The following is a 21,299-nucleotide window of genomic DNA, read 5'->3' as shown; positions in this document are numbered from 1 at the left end:
AACAAATGGACAAAATCATTTTCAGTAGTGATAAGTGTGATGAGTAAAACATGGCAATGTGATGTGTTGGGAAGTGATTCTGACATTTGAGAATGATAGCCACCCTCTCTGCTCATCCCAGCTGAGGAGTACTGCTGATGAGGATATGGAAGATGATGGTGATGATATTTGCCATTATTGGGGGCCTACAAAGTGATGAGTAGGGAGGGAAGAAGGAAAATAGAAAAAAGAGGATTGAAAATGGAAAGGAAGGAAAGGAGAGATGGAGGGAGGGAGAAAAGGAGGACAAGATATTAGTCTATGGCTGATATTTTTCATAAATGATGACAGGGAATTCCCAACAGTTGTTCTGAGAATTGGATTCCCCCATGTTGAAGGAGAGCTCCAGATAGGAAAAGTAACTTTACCAGCATCACAGGTGACGTTAGGGCTCTGCCAAGAGGAGAATCCGGGCCTCTTTGCCACAGCATCTGCTTGTTCATGCCCATGTCTCCTCATGGGTGTTCATTGCCTTTATGCCAGGGAAGGTCTGTCTTAGCAATCATGTATTAGGAGAGTTGTATGCATCTCTTGGGGGTTCTGAGGTCAATGAATGCATAGAACAAGTTTGTGTAAGTAAATGGTTGGAATGGATAAAATTATTAAAATATAGTTCCTCTGATTATGGATGGGAGCTTTGAGGTCCATCTCAAGAAGAGACATTTACATTAAATCCGAACTTCTCCCTTGATAAGAGGTGTTAGCTGTAAGTGGAAGGACACAGAATTGTTTTCTGAGAGGGCATCAAACAAAGCAATTGTCCGTCTTAGATATCACCAATAAGTGCCATTCTGGTAGGAGTCATCCTTGGTTGTCCTCTCATTCCACTTCCTTAAATTCACTGTCACTTAGTTTTTTTAAGATAGTTCTCTTTCTCAGAAAAGAGAAACTTTTTCTGTTTCCTTGGTTGGCCAGTCATCTCAGCCTCTTCCCTTAAATATTGGAGATTCTTACTGCTTTCATCCATGGTGTTTTCTTCTGGTCATCTTCTCTTCTCCTATAATACTTGTTTCTCGGGGATGATTCATAAATTTCATAGCATCATCTACCATCTTAACACTGGCCAATCCTCAGGCTGCATCCAGACTTAACTTAGCAAACCTTTAAATTCGATCCTTCTCCTGTTTTCCATATTTCAGTGACATCAACACTATCTGTCAAGTTATTATAGATCCATTACTATATAATAGATTACAGAAAGCTGGCTCAAAATAGTTTAAGAAAAAAAGAGAAAATTTTTGCCTTATAATTGGGAAGTTTAGGAGTGGTCCAGCTTCTGGCAAGACTAGATACAGGACTTAACAATCTTGTGAACAATCTTTCCATGTCTCCATCATATGTGGACATCTCCATCCACTTATCTCTGCTTCTCTTTGAGTGTTGGTATCATGCTCTATTCCTGCTGAGAGGTTTTCTCTATATGACAAAAACAATGACACAATGACATTAGAAGTCTCAGAACTTTTATATTTTAAGATCACAAAAGCAGAAAAGAATGATCTGTCTGCCTCTACATCAGAAAATGCCAAAGAAGAACTGAGAATGCCTTGTTTGGGCTACAATTTCATCTCTGAGGATATTTTCTGTCTTATGAATACTCTTAATGGCCCAACTTGGGTTGTATATTCATCCTTGTGTTGATAGTGGTGTTAGGACAGAAAAGAAAAACTCATGTACCATATAGATGCTCTGAATTGCTATTGGATAGATGAATAGATGAATAGATGAATGAACTAATATTTGGCTTCCCTAATCCTTTCTTGTCTTTTAGTCCGTTCATGTCTTCACTTGTGCTGTTTACTGTCTTTGGGAGAAGGGATTCATGACACCCTCCAATATAGAATTCCTCGGGTACAGCTGTCTATGTGCTGTTTCTCAGAAGCTATGGCTTCCATGAAGCCTAGACCAGCATGCCATCTCACAATTCATGATGCCCGGTTATATTGGATGGATGAATGAACGAGTAAGTTATTGAAAGTATAAATGAATGAATGAGAAAATAGATGGTTATAAAGCATTTCTGCTCAATATATCCTTTAGACTCAAAGATCTGAAAGTGACTTTGGAGGCCATTTTATTCATTTACTTTTTTTTTTTTACAGAGTTAGGTGCTGATCTTTACAGAAATTTAAATGATTACCCCCAAAGTCATATGGCACAATGGTATCAGAGCCGAGAATAGGACTTCAGCAGTTTTAACTCCTCATGAGATGCACTCTCCATTACACAATTTCTTTTCTCAACCAATATACCTTAGATAAGCACCTACTATATTTCAGGCCCAATAGGAGATGCTGTAAGGGATAGTAAAAATGAAAAGACAGAGTTCCAGTTCTCCAGCAGCTCACAGATGAATGAAGGCAATTTGGTGAGTTCCCAACAGCACAAATATTGTATACCCAGAGAAGGAATGTTATTCTCTCCAGCTGCCTTGATATTTTCTTGTTGTCTGAGTAGTATTTGAACATCTCATGTAACTGGACTACTAGGGTTGTTTTACAGAAGCACCTGAAGACATGTCAACTCTAGCATCCTGGTCTGTCATCCTCTAGTGTCCAGGAACTTAGGGATAGCAGGGAGAAGGAGGTGGTAACACCTGGCGACAGCTCATTTGTTATCATACACCTCATTTCTTAGGTTCTGTGAAGACACCACATCAGCCAGATTGGTTGTTCCAGGTTTTCTCTATCCAGTCTCATGAGCCTTCCTTTCTACATTTGATCTCTGTTGACCATTTCTTTTATCCCTTGAGTTCAACAAGCTGAATGTTCAGGTAGAAGGAAAAAGCAATAAGGGTTGCCAACCTTATGTCCCCTCAGTAATCCAGGCAATCCTAGGCTGGGTTCGGGTGGCTTACCTGCTCTCTTATGATGGTTTTTGGTTTGGTTATCATTCCAGTGGAGCTTTGCTGCCTGGAGAAATTACATATGGAAGCAATTTACAGACTCATATTCTGAACTTCCTTTTACGTGTTAAATTTCACAAACCAAAAGTCCCCAGTACTGACTGGAAGGAGGGAATGTCAGGGGCTTCCTGTGGAGGGAGGAGAAGCTTGGAATGTTCTGTTCTTTGCCATAGGACTGATTACATGAGCGTGGTCCCTTAGTAAAAATTCATAGAGCTATGCTTTTCTGTATGTATTTTATACTTCAAACTTTTAGAAAAACTGTAAAAGCAAAAATAAGAATTTTGTACCCCTAGAGCAGTGGTTATCAACCTGGGATGATTTTTCCACCAGGGGATATTTGGCAAGGTCTGGAGATATTTTTGGTTGTCACCACTGGCTAGGGGTGTGGTACTAGCATCTAATGGGTAGAGGCCAGGGATACTGGTAAACATCCTATAATACACAGAACAGCCGCCACTCCAAACAAATAATTGTCTGGCCCAATACTGCTGACAGCCAGAAGTCCTGCGTCAGAGAATGAAGATCAGTCTGAAAGATTCATTGTTGAAGGGCCGTAACAACCATTCACAGAGACTTATAAGGTGGATCATAGCTTCATTTCACAGTTGAGGAAACTGAGGCTAATAGAAGCTAATCTGTCCAGGGTCATCCAGTTAGGAAGCCAGGTCCCCATGAAGCCCTACCCTCACTCTTTACACCAATATATTATCTTGCCTATTATCACTTCTTCAGCACAAAAATCACAATTTTAAAACTTACATGTTTTTCTCAATAATTGGAATGCTTTTTGTGTAAAATAACCAGATAAAGGTATTAAGAAGAGGCTTATAAAGATATCAGCCACATGATCTTCTGCAACAATGCCCTCTTTGAAACATAATAATAGACTACTGTGAATTACTTTTTCCAAAAACTAGTCAAAAGAAAATTTGCAAACTGGAAGCACAGTGTTCTTGTTGTTGAACCAGTTGAAATTTGACCTTTGGCTACAGGTAAGCAGATGGCTATCATTCAGAGGAGTTAAAATGTGTTCCTGGCTGCTGTCAAGAGATAACATAGCCTCTTCCATTTCCTTGAGTATGAAGTATTCTGAAGTTTCCCATTTGTAAATATTGGTGTATGCGTAGTATATCACTCAGGATTGTAAATGGGAAACAGAACCAGTAGGATATGCATATATTAAGAGATGCATTGAAAGGAATGGGCTTAAGCGATTGTAGGGGTTGGCCAACAAGCCTGAAATCCATGAGGCAGGCAGGCAAGCAGGCAAAAACTCTAGGGCATGCATGGAAGCTGTAGTCCACGGTTGGAATTTCCTCTTCATTAGCTTCATTGATGCTCTTAAGGCTTTGCAAGTGGTCGAATCAGGCCCACCCAGATGACCTAGGATCATCTTCTTTACTTAAATTGGACTGATTGTACAGTTTAATTACATCTACAAAATATCTTCACGGAGATACCTCCATTAGTGTTTGATTGTATAACTGAGGACTATCCACCTAGCCAAGTGGACACATAAAACTGACCATCACACAGAGTAACTATTTTTTTCTAAGCCAGAAGTCAGTTTAGATGGTATAGTATGGTTATCAAAAAGTGTGATAAGTGTGAAGTAACGCAAAATACACTATTTCTCTTAAGAGTGAGAATATAGTTGGCCGTACCTAGCTATCTAGATCTCATCTGTTCTCCGTGTTTAGAGACATCTTTGTATACAACCAATTACTTGTAATTCTGTGTTAAAACGTACTGTGATGTCACACTGAGAAGCAGTGCAGCAAACTGGAAAGAGCTAGGACTGAGGTTAACCTGGACTCAAAGCCTAGCGGTGCCACGTAAGATCTATGTGAACTTAACTGTCCTAGGAATAATAATCCCCTGCCTCAGAGAAGCTGGTGAGATTCGCTTGAGAGACGCTGTGCGGTGGATGGCAACAGAGATACATGCATGCATGTAGTTGTTTTCGTAAGCGTCCATTTATCCAAATGTCTACCATGTAATTGCCACAGTGCTAGGTACTAGGCACACAGAGGTAAAACTATCATAGCCCTTACCCCAAACTGCTAATAGTCTGGAGGAGGAAGATATCATTAAGTTGGTAAATTCAATATGTTCTGATACATGCTGTAATGCACATATTTAGGACCATAAAAAGGCCTCTTGAATGTTGAATAACTGAAAGCAAAATGAATTAGGCAGAAGTCTGTTCTTTGAATGTATGCTCCTTGGATGGACATTAGGACCAGCTCTGCCTTAGTAGGGAATTACTGTTTGTTAGGGTTTAGCTAAAGCTCTGGGCAGGCTGCCAGGAGAAAGGTGATTGGATTTCCAGCGGTTGGCCATGTGAAGAACTCAAACAGTGTGGCCTATTTACTTGTCCACTTATTTATGGCCTTTCCTGTTCTTAAGAGGAGTAGAAGTAATTCACACCGGCAATGTGCTAAGATTTCAACAAAGGAAGATTTTAAAGAAATTAGGATGAGGGGAAAGTAAGAGTAGGGTTGAAAGATGTAGCAAAGGACTTCACTGAAAGCACACCATAATTTATGACATAGAGCCTTGTTTCCTAGTAACCAGAGCAACTGGAGAAACACCAAGAGTTATACCACCACAAAATAAGAATGCATTAGTGTCCAGGTGAGACAAAACATTTCTTGACACTGATGCCAGAAGAATTTCTCCCAAAGAGCCTTATAAAGAGTGCAGTGCCTTTAACAATTACCCAAGCATAAACAGAAAACCAGACACGGTACACATGTATTTACATATAAATATATGGTTGTATATACAGATACATCTCTAGCGCTGCTTAATTTAAGTAGGGGCCCAAGCAAGTCCAGCTCAGTCATCAAGAATCTTAAGACAGTGGTGACACCTCCATGGATTTCAAGGGTCCCATTTCAGCCCAGCCTCTCCCCGTTCTCTTCATGTTCCTTTAACACACTGCTCCATGGCCTCCTACCAGAAGGAGCCAAAATGACATGGCCTAGAAAGGGAGGATATAACCAGATGAACCAGACCTGCTGATCGTTCCAGAAACACACTGCTCTGAGTATTGGTCTCAGAGCCACTGAGAGCCTGAGTTCTGTGCCCCTCTGTCACTTGTCTCCCCTAGTAACTTCAGACAAGGCATTTTCCTCTGTGGTTCAGTGTTCGCATGCCTGGGAGTGGTCCCTGGGCTCCTAAGAGTCTTTGGGTCTCAGAAATCAATAGTGAACAGGTACAGCATCAGAGATGCGTTTTGGCCTTTGGCCTCCCGTGAATTCATGAGAAAAGAGAAACTTGCTTTTGTCATTAATGAATCTGTTAAAAAGTACATCACATCACTACATAAATGACATTAACACAGGGTTCTTTTTATTTATTTACTTTCCTCGAAGGAAAAGTCTCTCAAGAGGAAGAGAAACCAGTGTCCACTGTAGAGTCATGGTTAATGGGTCTGTGCAGGAATGGTACAAGGAGCCTGTGATTTGAGCTGAGTTACAAGAGAACTCAGGAGACATATCTGTGGACTAAGCGAATGGACAGCTGGCCCTTGGCCTGGGCTTGGTCCTGTAGCTATGGCCGTGTTCCTCAGCTCCTTTGTGTCTCAGGTGTCCCCACCAGTAAGAAGTAATAGCTGCTCCATCTTTATCAAGGTTGATGTGAATGGCTGTGTAAAGACAGTCTTATACTTAGATAGGGTTGGATGGTGCCAAAGACATGAAGAAGAGAGATTCCCACCAGTTTAGCCCAAAGCACTTCCATCTCCCTGGGCACCTTACCTCTCTGCTCCAGGCTCAGAGATGGCCATCATTGGGCAGCTATAGAAGGAATACAGCCTGGGAGTTGGGAATTCTGAATTCTTCTCCAGATTTTGTCATTTTTAGTTCAACCTTGGGCAAATAACTATCTTTCTTGGTGCATCTATTTACATATTTTTAAGCAATGGCGCTAAACTTGGTGACCTCAAAGAACCTTTCCATTTCTGAGGGGCTACAGTGTACCAATCACAATGCTACAGAGTAGAGATCTGTGAGCAAACAGGACAGATCCCGCCGTCTGTGAGAATTCTGTTGGAAGACCATCCAGGATAGGACAAGCTCAGGTTGGGGTGATAGGCATAAAGGAAATAAACAGAGTCGTGTCAGAGAAAGAGAGGTAAAGTGGATCTTTCTAGCTAGGGTGACCCAGGAAGACTTCTCTGAGGAGGTGACTTTATTTGATTTTCCCCTTCATCTTTGCAAACTACAAGTTGAAATGACGTCTGAAAGAATAGCTTTGTCCTTTGCACTCCGTCTCAGCAATAGCAGTAGAAGACAGAATTGATTTAGGGAGCAGTCTCCTGTCCTGAATTGTTTGTGGAATGTGCCAGGGTATAAATAAAGAAAAATAAATAGAGAAGGATCTTTGCAACTTGACCAAGAGATGCATTTATAGCTCTGGGGCGGAAATGGAGCTTGATAAAGAATTTTCAAGATGCATTAGTCAATTCAGTGAACGTTTACTGGGCACCTACTGTGTGCCTGACTTTAAGCAGGGAACTGAGGCTAGAGTGTTTAATCATCTAGAATCTTCCTGAAGAAAAGCCTAGTCTAGGGGCCGGCCCGGTGGTGCAGCGGTTAAATTCGCATGTTCCACTTCTTGGTGGCCCAGGGTTCTCAGGTTAAGATCCCAGGTGCCGACATGGCACCGCTTGGGAAGCCATGCTGTGGTAGGAGTCCCATGTATAAAGTAGAGGAAAATGGGCATGGATGTTCGCTCAGGGCCAGTCTTCCTCAGCAAAAAAGAGGAGCATTGGCAGTAGTTAGCTCAGGGCTAATCTTCCTAAAAAAAAAAAAAAAGGAAAGAAAGAAAAGCCTAGTCTAGAGGGAGAAGAGTCACACAGAAATAAATCATTCTATTGCACTAGTGGTGGTGGGAAGGGATATGGGACAATCAGAGAGATTGGTAATGGTGCTGGTTTGGTGAGGTATAAAGCAGTTCACAGAAAACACTAAGGATGAGTGTTTAGGTGAAAAATAAACCACCAAAATTATTTTGAATTATTTCTGTTGAGATTTTACAATATTTATATCACTTTTATCTTTGGAGTTAATACTGAAGAAATAGCTTGAAATGTTAAAAAATTAGATGTGCAAAATATTCAACGTAGCAAAAAAAAAAAAACGAATACTTAAATATCTAACAAGAGGAGATTAGTTAAATAAATTATGGTATATTTTTATATTGGGCTGTAATTGTCACTGGAAGTATTAACAGAGAAACAGTAGCTACATGGACATATGCTTCAAATAAAATGTTAAGAGGTGCAAAGTAGTCCACTGAATTATCTATTCAGTGTGATTTTAACTTTCTACACATACACACCAGAGGATGGAAAGGAATCATTCTGAAATACCAGCAGCAATGATGTAGGGGTGGTATGATTAATTATTTTATTTTAATTTTAAATTTTATTCTTTTCAACTTTTCATTAGCACGCATTAATACTTGAGAAAGAAACACATTGCAAATAACTCCAAACCTGGGGTATTTGGAGAAGAATGGAATAGTGGTTCCTTCTAGTTCAGTGTGTTTCTGATGAATTAGTCATTATTCCTCTGGAACAGAAGCTAAATCTTGGATTTAAAAATAAACTTTACATTTTGTTTCCAATTCTGAGCCTTTGCGATACTGCGATTCATTTTTACTGTCCACATTTTTTTTTCTTTCCAAATTTAAATGAAGCAAGAATAGAAAGCATATGTGAGTTTAGAAAACCTGGTTTTATTGTGTATTTCTGTTGGCACTCAGGAAGAGCTGGGGAAAAGGAAGGCAGAGATCTGGAAATGGAAAGCACCTTAGCATAGCCATTTTATGACTGAGAGCTAAAAGCCTTAAACATGAGGAGTGGTTTGCCCATGGTCCCATGGCTGGTTTATAGGAACAGCAGGCATCATTATGGTACAGATGAGGAGAAAAGGCTAAAAAGGGTTTGACCCAAGACTCATTGTTGTGATGATAGTGGTGGCGGTGATAGTGGTATTGTTGATAATGGTGATAATGGTATTTGAAGGTAGAATGAGGAACGGGGCTCATGTCAGTTGGAAGCTGCACTGTGGTCATTGTAAGAATATAGAACCTTCAGGATACATTCTTTTAAAAGCAGAAGCACCATATCAGAAAGAGATTTATAAACAATACTAAATCAGGTGGAATTTAAGGTCTAGATTCAAGCTTTGCTACTCCATGAAAACTCAGAACATGTCAGTTTTCCGAATAGAAATGTTTATCTCCATATCTGAATTTTAAAATTCATTGTGCATATGTTCCGTGATTTAAAAGTAACAGTCTTTTCCATTTTTCCCATTCTATTGCAAATTGCAATCGCACCATGTCATCAAAAAGTTATTTAGTGACAACTTATGGGGAGCCAAAAAGTTTCCTGTAATTTGCATATATTTTCCACATTTGGAATGTTAGTGATTAAGTTTTTTAGTGTTCACTTAAAATAATATATTATTAGTGAAAATAAATATAATAATAAATGCAAAATGTTGGCTTTCACGGCATATGCTAAACATTTTCACAGTGCAGCACAGCATATGCTTAGTTCTTCATTAAGAGATTTTAAAATAACTCGTATTTAGCAAGAATACATTATCTTTTATTCAGAATTAATTATATGCTGTTTTGTGTACCATAATTTAAAGTGCTACCCACTTCTAATATGTAATACGCAAAAGAAACTATGGTTACAATTCATTAGAATTGGCTTCTTTCCTTTGCCATTTAGTGACATAATGAACACATAGAGCTGAAATGCTATTTGTTACTTGAATCAAAAGTTACATGAAGTGCTGATAACTAACACTTACAAATCCTTCATTTTTTTAAGTCACAGCATGGCTCAGGAGAATGGAATAAGTCATGAGAGTAATTCATGCATAATTAGTTATTTTACCATTCTTTGATAGTTTTAAGAACAAGTTTTTAGATGGGCTTTTGGAATTAGAGGGTAGAAGAGCATTTAGAAATCATTTTGCATTATTCAAACATGGAGTGTTATTCAATTGTTTGGTATGCCCCAGCAGATACTTCTTTGAAAGCAAACTGTGGCTTCTGTAAAGAATTTGCTTCTAGGTGTCTATTAAATAAATGTAACATGCCTTCTTAGGAATGAAAGCCGCGGTCTCAAACACTGAACTGGAGGGATATTCATGGTCTGATTATGTGTCTGCAGCCTTTGTTTGATCATCTTCTATTTCAACTATTATTTTTAGTGATAAGGAAAATGATGCCCAGAGAGGTTAAATCCTTAGCCAGAGTAATAGCTCATGACTGGAAACCCAGCGATGGAGACCAGGTCTCTTGGTTGGGTAAGGTTGTTTTTTGGGCTGTGTGCAACCTGCTGATATGGTCACTTTCAACCTTCATTTTTACCAAGAAGTTCAATAAGGGAGGTCCATTTGAATAATATGTTACCTTAACTAAGCAGGATGAAAGGACAAAAACAGTCAAAGTACATCAAAAATGAAAATAAAAGTTCTGAAATGCAGTTTCCATTCTCGAATTATATGATGACATCTTGACTTTTTCATCAAAAGTGACAGAACCTTGAATAACAACACTACTACTCACGCTGACCAGGGTGGAATGAGATGAGCACTCTAATGCTTTGCTGATGAGCGTACAAAGCAAGACTGGAGGTATTTGGCAAAGTTTTTCTTGAACCTAAACATGTATAGACCTACAGTCTTAGCAGATTTACTTTTGGAAATGAAGCCTCAGGAAACATTCTGAAACACAAAGTTCGAATGATGAGAAAATGTTCTTCCCAGTGATTTCTTATAGTATGTAAATTGTACCTCAAAAAAGCTATTAAAAATTGTTCGTCACATTTGTACTTACTGGACTCAAAAGTGAAAACATGCCAATGAATACCCTTTAGAGAAAGTCTTTAAATAGTAGCAGTTCATTCATGTAACTTAAATGTTAGAAGCCATATGTTAGAGTTATGAAGATATTTTTAATAATATGGAGAAATACTTGCAATATAGTATTTATCAGAAGATACATGATAGAAATGATATGTAAACCACAATCTCTACTGTGAAAATTTTTTAAAGATGGTTAAAATAATCAGAAGATAATAAACCAGCATGGAAACTAATGATAGCTATTATTGGGTGATAAGATTATCCATTCATTATCTAGTCATTTGCTTATTTATTTGGTCAGTCTTATTCATTTTAAACCCATGCACTTTCAAAGTGTTCTTCCATGAGGATTAATTTCTGCTAAAAATCAGGAAAAAGGCATTAGGAGCACTTGAAGTGAGGCATCCTGAGACACAGGCATCTTGACCATGTCAAAGGACGACCACGTAAAGCACACAAGATTCAGCTATAGTCCCAAAATAGGTTTTCCCTGGGAAGGGGGACCTTTTGAATAGGATTGACAAAATTCATTATGATTTCACTTTCTCCGTCATAGTAATTGTGGATCAGCCCTAAGAATATAACGTGGAACAAGTTGCATCACAAACAATTCACCTAATGCAATCAATTTACATAAAACTCCCTCTTTATGCTTAGCCAATAGTAGAGTTTTTCATTTCCATCAATTACATCCACTGTAATCAAAGTGTTAAAGAGCACAGAATTCGGAATTTTCTCACTGCAGCAGCCCATGGTGAATGACTGGCATTGATTGATAAGCCCCTCCTTGCTGCTTGATACCTTCTCATGGTCAGGCCCTCAGTAGGTTCCAGTCCAGAATGTAAACATGTTTCCTTCAACTCATTAACTCAATTACACAGCCTCCGAATTGCAGCAAACATTCCTTATACAAAGCCACTTGCATAGTCTCTATGATAGCTGACACTTCATAATTCCTAAGGGAAAGCATGAAGAATTAGACTAAATTCCCTGGATTCTCAAAGAAAGGGAACATGATGAAGACATTGAAATTGCTCAGACTACACTGCTGTCATTGTTAGAGGAAGCGATACTGTGTCAGGTGAAAAATGTAATAGCTCTGATTACCCGGGACCCATCTTCTTGGACATTTCCAATTCACACTTAACTCTGAAGCCTGCTCTAAATAGAAAGATTCCAGAGTGTGCTGGTCTAGGGTTTTCTTTCATCTCAAATGATATCATTTTTTCTCATTTAAAATTCACTCTGAAGGTCCTAAAGTCAAATATTTGACATAGATGTTTCCATGAAAAAAAAATTTTCTCTCTCTTTCTCTCTGTTACACTTTCTCTCTCTTACTTTCTGTTGTGGAATATCTGAGTATACAATTTTGTGGGATGCCCAGTCTCTAGGCCAAACCCTGGCCTTCAGTGCCAAGGGTCATGGGACCTATTTCCTACATGCTCTGGCCCTTGCCTTGTTTTACAAGGGTTTTGTAAGAGGCGGTCTGCACACCATCTGTTTCTATATTACCTAGGGACCTCGTTTCAAGGAAGCACTCAGGACCCTAACCCAGGTCTCATGCACTGGGGATGTGCTCTGAGAAACTACCTTTGTAACAACCCTCTAGGTGTTTGCAAGGCTCCTTAAAGTTTGAGAAGTACCAGGTTAGCTCTTGCCCACTTTCAGAAAGCTTTCTCCCCTACTATCCCATTCTTTACTTCATAACAGTTTTCTTTACAGAGGCACATGAATAGTAAAGGAGGGTGAATAAACATCCTAATATCCCAGAGCCAACAGAGATGGATCTAGACTGGACTTTCAAGATGTGCTCTGTGGACCAGCGGCATCCTTATCACCTGGGGCTATATTAGAAATTCATTTTGGAGGTCCCACCCTGTAACTTTCTGATTCAGAAACACTTAGGGTGGTTTGAAGAAGCCATCCAGGTGATTCTGATGATTTATAAAGTTTGAGAACCACTCCTCTAAAGTGTAGTTATTTCATCTCCCAGCACCAACTACATGCCTCCATTCATTCAAATCATTCACCTTACCAATTTCTGTAAAGGATGAGACAGTTTTTTCCTTCAGATCACAATTCCTTTCACAGAATCTCAGAGGCTTAAAGATCCAGAAGAGATTTTGGAATCAATGTTGCAGGCAAATGATGCCTTTAAAATAGATAATGGTCCTTCCAGGAAGGTAATGGTTTTGGCTCTTAAAAGCAGCATCAAAATAGCCTGACATGACCCATTGGGTTTTAAATTAGATGACAGCCCCCTAAGTTAAAGCTAGTTCAGTTCAATCTTGGTTTTGACATTTACCAGCTGTGTAGCTTTTGGGGACGCTAAAGATTATCTGGGAGCTTTACTTTTCACATCCGAACGAGAGTATAATGATAGTACCTTTCTTTCACATGGCGATTTTGAACATTAAATGAGGCAATGAAAGGAAGGTGCTTTCCTGAGGGCCTGGTAACCAGCAAATGCCCAAAGACTGTGATAAGACATGTAACCATGGATATGCTTTGCAGTTTTCTGACCTCTAGTTCCCTCATTTTCAGTTGGGAGTAATTGTAGTGCCTTAAAGTGGTGAGTTTCAGTAATAAAACAGAACTGAGTGAGTCTGCAGCGAGAAAACTTACGGTCTTCCTAGGAAAGATGGAAGGATGGAGACCGGACCTCTCCGTATCCCCAGCCTCCGGGGCTGGTTTCAACACGTGTTCAGCACTTGATGAATAGACATGTGAACAATTAATCAATAGCTAAATTTTACAAAAAATAACTATTTTTACAATGCAGTTATATACATTCTTTGGCTAATACTTCCAACAACCCAATGAAGAAGAAGTGGTTACTTATCTCATTTTACAGAGGAGGAACGTCAAGCTCAGAGAGCTGGAAGGAATTGACTAAGGTGGGGTGACAGCTCAGGTTATCTGACTGCAGGGGTCCTACGCTCAATTCTTACACTCTATTGCTTTCACCTCTGTGTGACTTTGGCTGGTAATCTCCAGCATTAAGAAGAGGGGTGGGCAAGGTTAGAAATAATTTTTTAAGCACCTGTGGATAGTACTTTTTTTTTTTAATTCAGTATCTGTAAACTAATTAACTCCTAGCCAAAGTGAGGAAAGAGAGACTTTTTATTTTGTGGTTAATATTATTTTAAACTGTGCTCTTGTTAGATATAATACAGAAAACACATAGAAACAATTGTGCAGCTGAATTCGTTGTGATAAGGTGAAGGCCTTTAACCCACCAGCCCTGGAAGGAGGGAGAACCTGCCAGACATGCAGGAACCCATGCCTTCCTTGCCTCTGCAGGAGGGTGACCACTCTCCTGACGTATATGCCGATCACTTCTTCATTGCCAACGTGTGCATCCCAAACACTATAATTTAGTTGTGCCTGTTTTTCTTTTTTTATCTTTAGGTAGAGCTTCAACATTTATTTTAATCTATTAGTACCCCCACCACCCCCTGTCATTGATGAAATGTAATCGTTTATCCTATAATAAAGGGTTTCTCAATCTCAGCACTATTGACATTTTGAGCAGGAGAAATTTTTTATGAGGGTTCTTCTGTGCATTATAGGATATTTAACAGCATCCCTGGTCTCTACCCACTAGATGCCAAGTAGCATCCCTTCCCCAGTTGTGACAACCAAAAATGAGTCCAGACACTGCCAAATGTCCCCTAAGGGGCTAAAATCGACCCCAGTTGAGAACCAGTGCCATAGCGTTTCCTCTGTCCTCGCAATTTTTTGAAAATTGGATCTTGGATGAGTCTTAATGAGATTCAGATTCAATTTTGCTATTTATCTTCTTTATTCATTGCTAAGGCTTACTTTCTGGATGGTAGTGTGTACTTCCCTCTGGAGGCACATAATGTCAGTAATTTCTCTTTTTGTGATGTTAGCCATCATTGATGCCCAATGCCTAGATCCTTTATAAGGGGTTGCAGAATGTTGATATGCCACTTCTGTCATCCCATTGTCACTGATTTGCCAGAATATTTGTATAAAGAGCAGCCTGCCTCTGTGATTGGGTTGCCAGGAATTTGAATGGGAAATATATGAGACAAATTTCCCATTTTCTGGGGTGTCTTTGACCTAACAGCCAGCCTCTCCTATCCTTGCCATGTAAACAGACTCTTCTCAGCTTTTAAGACCCAACTTATCAAATGAGTCAGGACCAGTGTGGCCTCCCGGCCCCATTTCGTAGAGTCAGCCACTCCTCCCGTGCTGTTCAGGCTCAGTAGGAAGCCTACCATGTTGGGCATAATGATTGGTCATAATTGGTTCCCATCTCCTTCTCTCTCACTGGACAGTGAGTGAGGAAAGCGAGACTGTCTCTCAAGCTTCCTTCATCTCACTACCTAGATTGGAAGCAGACAGCTGGGTACCTGGGAGAGAACACGGGCTTTGCAGTGAGACAAACCTGGACCAAAACTCCAAATCTGAACAGTCGCTGCCGGCTAATTCAAGGGAGACACTCAAAGTTTTGTGCTTCAGTGTCTTCATTGTCAAAATAGAAAAAGTATGATCTCACAGAGCTGTTTTTAAGGATCAAGTTATTTGGAAAAGCTGCTTGTGGGAGACGAGCACCTCGTGGTCAGTAAATGTGGTCAGTACACATTTACGGTGTCCTTTCCTATTAGGAGAGTAGCTTGTCTTTAAGGAGTGCTTACTATATGGCATGCTATACTACATAGTGGCCGTTGTGGGCCTTCTCATTTGATCCCCCTCCATGCCCATATCCTGTGTTATAGGTAAAGAAAAGGACGATTACAGAGGTCACGTGTCCTGTCCCAAATTTCCAAGCTGAGGTGGGTTGACTCTAGACTTCAACTCAGACTTTTCTGATGCCAAAATCCATTCTATTATCTACTGTGCATTCTGCCTTTAATTGGGCATGAAGCTTTGAATGAATGAGTGAATGTCTAAATGAAAGGATATAAAAAGATAGTGCTATAAGTTTATTGGCAAATAATCCTTTCCTCCCAGAGGGCCACATTTCCCTGGAAGTCGGTTGAATCTGGACTTTGCATTTCACACTTGGCTTGAGACAGGAGTGATCAGAGCCGTGACTTTGGTGTGGACTTGGCAGGAAAGCGGGATGTCTCAGGCCAGCAGTGTGGTCTGTCTGCTCCTCACCTGTATTCGGTCACTGCCCAGAACTATTATCTGTTAAAGCTTGAGCCTCCTGATCAGCACCAGGCAAACAGGGCTCAGCTGAGCCCTCATCCGGCCAAATGTCAGGGTGCCCCTGGGGAGAATTTAACCTCGACATAGCCCAGGAAGCCGAACTCTCTTGAAAAGGCTGTGAGTGGACAAGCAGCTCTGTGGTTTACTCGCCGGGGTGGAGGTCTCCTGTCCACAGCCTCTGAGTGGGACCTCATTGAGGTGGGAAGGGGAGAGACTGTTAGGTGAACTCCGACTAGAGAAGCACTTGACACAGTGTGTGGACCAGAGTGGGTTGTCAGCACATTCTCTCTCCTTTATTCCCCTCCTTCTCGGGCATGCTGTGTAGACATTGTACGACATTTCCTTGAATCCGTTCTATGTTCATACTCCAGGTCACATGTGTGTTTTCAAGACAAACTGATTTCAGAGCACATCAGTAAACTATATAGCTATTTAAAATTGACAAGTTTTATTTCAGAATATATTCAGAGTGATAAGATTTTTGAGCGATATGATGTCTTTATGGTTCAGAGAATAGAAAAAAAATACTCAGGTTCCCTCTGGGGTGGTCTGGGTCTTGATACCGACAAATGACATTCTACTCTAATAGACAACTAAGGTAATCCACCATTTATTTTGATAGGCTCTATTGCTTTGCTATCAACAGCAGATACTCCCTGCTTATCTTGTGTGAGCTCTTTATCATTACCATTACACTGAATGGCTCATCCTTGGAATACCATTAATTTTTTATGCCAATTTTCAGAATATGTGGTTTGATGGATCAATTTAAATATTTAAGAGAAATATTGAAATATTGGATATAGAGCGGCATATACATGCAGTATTATACAATATTAAATATATTCAACACATATAAATTATAAATATGTGCCTTTTAATGTATAATAGCAAATCATTTGAGAGGTGACTTTTAGTAAGAAAATACAATACAATCTGGCAAGGGTTTATCGATTGATGATTACATTCCAGGCACTGCCATTCCCTAAAATGCTGGAGACACAAGATGAATAAAGTAGGACACCAGTCCTGATGGAGGTCACGGTACATCAGGGAGCCAGGCATGTGACGCAAAAACCATACAGGAAAAAAGTACCACAGAGAAAGGATTGGGCAAATTAAACTGCCCACTTTTGCACATCAAAAATATCATAAGCGAAATCATAACTAAAGAGCAACTGTGGGAAATAATTTAAAAAAATATGACCCACAGAAGTATTTTAATATTTGAATAAAGAGCTCTTGCAAAAAGAAAACAAAAATATCATCACTCCAATGGAAATGAGGAGAAAGACTTAATCATACAATTCCCAGGATTTTATGTGTGACTGTCCACACACATGAAGAATTCAACTGTGTTACTACTCAAAGAAAGAGAAATTAAAGAAATGATGCATTTATCCCTTTGAAAAAAAATCTGTGGGTGGAGAGATTGTTATCATGTTACCAGGGAGTATAATGGACATTCCATTATCATGCTGGTGTGCATGTTAATTAAAACATCTTTCTGGAAAATAATCTGTAATATGTACATGAGGGTTCAAAATGTCACCTCTTTTGACCCAGCAATTTCACCTCTAGGCATCCATTCTACGAGAAAAAGCAGGCATGCGGACAGAGATTAATGCACAATTAAGTTTGCTGCATTATTTATAATAGGAAAATTTTTAAGCTACCCAATAGCTCAATAGTAGGGGTTGAATGGTTATTTAGTTCATTGTACATCCTGACAGGCAATTACACTACCATTAGAAGCAGGGTTCCCAAAGAATGTTTAGTAGTGGGGCATGAAAATGCTCAGGGTACATATCAAGTCAGGTACCATAGAAGAAAGATCTCAATTGTTTTTAAAAATAGGGAAAAATAGTGCAAGGAGGTAGGTATTTTCTCACTTTTTTTCCAAAATTTTGACACTGAGTGTGCATTATCTGGTAATTAGAAAAATATCAATAAGTAAAACCTAAGAATTGTATTGATAATCATAATGAGATGTGAGATGAGAATTATACAGAGGAAAGAGAGGTTTCCAGAAGACTGATGAATTAATTCCACTTGATGAGTCAGACAGAGAAAGCTGGAGAAGAGAGATGGATTGTAAGGACTAAGACATAATTTGCCCTGTGGATAAGGGAAAGAAGGTCGTTTCAGGAGTGTGTGTTGGGCAAATGACAGAAGCATAAACATACCTGGCATGTTGAAGGAATGAAATTGATCTGCTGTGATGGGACCACGCACTCTGCTGGGCAGAGGGCTCAGTCGAATCAAGAAAGGTGAGAGACGCCAAGCTGTGAGAGGCTTTCCATTTTCAGGCCATGCTAAGGAGTTTAAGCATCGAAACCTCAGCTCAGAGTCTGGGAGACTCACAGCTGAATCCTGATTGGAAAACACACACCCACACGCACACATGCACACATACAGGGTAAGATCCATTTTGGTACAAGAATAAAAGGAAAAACATGCATATAAATATATGTACCAGTACTTTTCAGAAACATCTTGGGGAAAAAAATTCAATATTTTCTTCATGGTAAAATTCCAAAAAAACCTTGATAGGAAAAAAATGAACAGACTTAAAAATACTCTTTCTTTCCCTATGGCTAAGTCTTTCCTGTCCTTCAAGGCTTCCCACCCTTAAATAAATCTGTTGGAGATGCTTTTCCTGACCAACTATCCTATAGCAGGTGTTCCTTCCCATCTGTTATGTTAGTAATCACTAGTCAGATTGTAAATTCGTGCACAGTGAGATCTGTTGTATACGCCTGCTGTTTCCCCAGCACCTAGTACATATTGTCTGTACTCACTAAGAGTTGCTACTGGGGGCCTGCCCAGTGGTGGAGCACTAAGTTTGCCTGCTCCACTGCAGCGGCCTGGGGTTCACTGGTTCGGATCCCAGGTGCGGATCCTAGGTGCGGACCTACGAACCACTTATCAAGCCATGCTGTGGCAGGTGTCCCACATATAAAACAGGAAGAGGGGCTGACCCTGTGGCCTAGCGGTTAAGTTCGTGCACTCCACTTCCAAGGCCAAGGGTTTCACCAGTTTGGATCCTGGGCACCGACATGGCACCACTCATCAAGCCATGCTGAGACAGCGTCTCACATAGTACAACTAGAAGGACCTACAACTAAAATATACAACTGTGTACTGGGGGGCTTTGGGGAGAAGAGGAAAAAAATGGAAGAAGAAGATTGGCAACAGTTGTTAGCTCAGGTGCCAATCTTTAAGAATAAAAAAATAAAAAACAGAGGAAGACTGGTATGAATGTTAGCTCAGGGCCAATCTTCCTCAGCAAAAAGAGGAGGATTGGTAGCAAATGTTAGCTCAGGGTTAATCTTCCTCAAAAAAATAAAACAAAATAAACAGTTGCTACTGAATGAACTTGACAATGCCCTGCACTTGACAGGCTTCATCAGAATTCATGAAGTTGACTGCTTCTACGACTTCTCATGACTCAGACAACTCCTAGTCTAGGAATAAGTACAGGCATCTCGAGCTGGGGAATGTCACTTTTCACATACAAGTGGGTGTTCATTTTGAAATTGTCGTTAATCTTGGAGATAAAGAACAGCTGGATAATACAGGATAAAACAGTTCATTGCTTAAAGTCAAGCGGCAGGCCTGGGTTCTAGTTTAGCCTCTGTCTCAAATTCCCCAAATGGAATCACTTCCGCTTTCTTCCCTCAGTTTTCTCCCCTGTGCTGTGAGGATCTGATCTCAGTCTGAGTCGCTGATTCTAGAACCACAAGAGCCTCCATTTCTTACCTGCCTCATGATTTTGAGTGCAAAGTTCAGCAGAAAGTAGCAATGGATAAATGCTTGATACCTTATTGTCCAAAATATCTATTAGATCAGAATTCTTTGTATTTTGAGATTGATTACACCATCTGGGAAAGTTTCTGGAAAGTTCTGGAAAAAATAGCAGTTTCTCCCAGAGTGACAGAGGTTTTTTCTCAACTGTGTGTTAATGGGGAGTCCATGCTTTCCTTTGAGAACTCTCTACCCCTCTATTAAGGGAAGGACTTAGTACAGAAATGTATCTTTACTGATGCGAATGCTGAAGATAGTCTCTCACTGCTGGTATATTAAGTATGCCCGTTGCCACCACGAACACTAATGGATCCCCTGTCTCAAGCAGAAGGCAGCAGGTTTTGAGCTCCATGAATATACGCCTATTTACTTACTGCTAGAGATCTGTGAATTGTTTTTCTACACATGGAAACAGCAGAGTGAGGGCAAGAAACTGCAAAGTCATGTAGACAAACACCATCCCAGATTCAGCTCTCTAGATTTCACTATCAGTGTCAGGGAGATTTCTTTGACTTTGATATATTGTCAGAACATACATAGGAAAGAAATTTCCAGAAGAATGAACAGACGATGCCATAATTTGCTTTCAGTGATATGCGTCTCCTGGGAGTGGGGTGGGGGTTGCCAGAGCAAGTGATTGTAGTCCGAGAATCAGAGGACCAACATAATTGCCACCTTCTGCTTCAGAAACACTTAAACTAAACATCTCTGTGTTTCCATATCTGTGAATGAAGTCAGCGCGGGTGTTAAGCACACACAGAACATACAGACGCATTTCTGGCTAACATAAATGGAAGGGAAAATGTTTGAGAAGAGTCTGCTTTCTCCTTGATAGGCAGAGGTAAGATGCGGCAAAGTCTCGAAGATGAACAGAATGGCAAACTTCATGATGTTCAAGCTGTTATATATACCCCATCAAATATTTGTGGAACTTGATATTGCTGAGTTCTGTAGCTGTGTAATGACTTAATATTTAATTTAAAAGGATTTCCTCCTTGACGCATGCTGTGTGGATTGTAAAACCTATACAGTGCCTTTTAAGGTACCTCATAATTCACTTTTTTCATTGTCTTGACTACAGGAAACATGTTAGGATACTGTGTGGGCGAGATGTAGCATTTGCTCATTTTATTTTCCCTTTTTCTTTTCTTGGTTGCCATCGTGTTTTTGCATTAGAATCCCACTTATATAATGAGACTGTGCGATCCTCATTTCCATTGTTATTAATGATTCCTTTACATTAAATTTTCACTTTTCTGCCACATGTGCCCTATAAGAAAAAATACTTTTGCTGGAGCTGAGAAAGGAAGAGACACATGAAACGAGCTGCTACATTGAGCCAGGCTCTTTGCTCCGTTATCTCATTTTATCCATGTGTAATCATAAATAAAGATGCTTATACCCATTATTTTCCTCGGATAAGAAAACTGACATTTAGAGAGATTAAGTGATTTTCAGGT

At 39.9% G+C, this 21,299-nt stretch overlaps 1 protein-coding gene across 2 annotated transcripts in view; it reads left to right on the top strand.

Annotated features, from left to right (window-relative positions):
* CDH11 (cadherin 11) overlaps window positions 1-21,299 on the top strand; it is a 146,394-nt gene that overhangs the window by 19,413 nt on the left and 105,682 nt on the right. Inside the window, exon 2 of one of the 2 annotated variants that reach the window (XM_070612043.1) lies at window positions 1,811-2,002. The exons of the other annotated variant lie outside the window; for it this stretch is intronic. The gene's annotated coding sequence lies outside the window, so the exon portion shown is untranslated. The remainder of the gene's footprint in view (window positions 1-1,810; window positions 2,003-21,299) is intronic. 2 annotated transcript variants of the gene reach the window in all.

The sequence above is a fragment of the Equus przewalskii genome, chromosome 3 (assembly GCF_037783145.1).
Source record: "Equus przewalskii isolate Varuska chromosome 3, EquPr2, whole genome shotgun sequence".
NCBI lineage: Eukaryota > Metazoa > Chordata > Mammalia > Perissodactyla > Equidae > Equus > Equus przewalskii.
The sequence above is the reverse complement of the archived record's forward strand: the minus strand, read 5'-3'. Positions and strand labels throughout refer to the sequence as shown.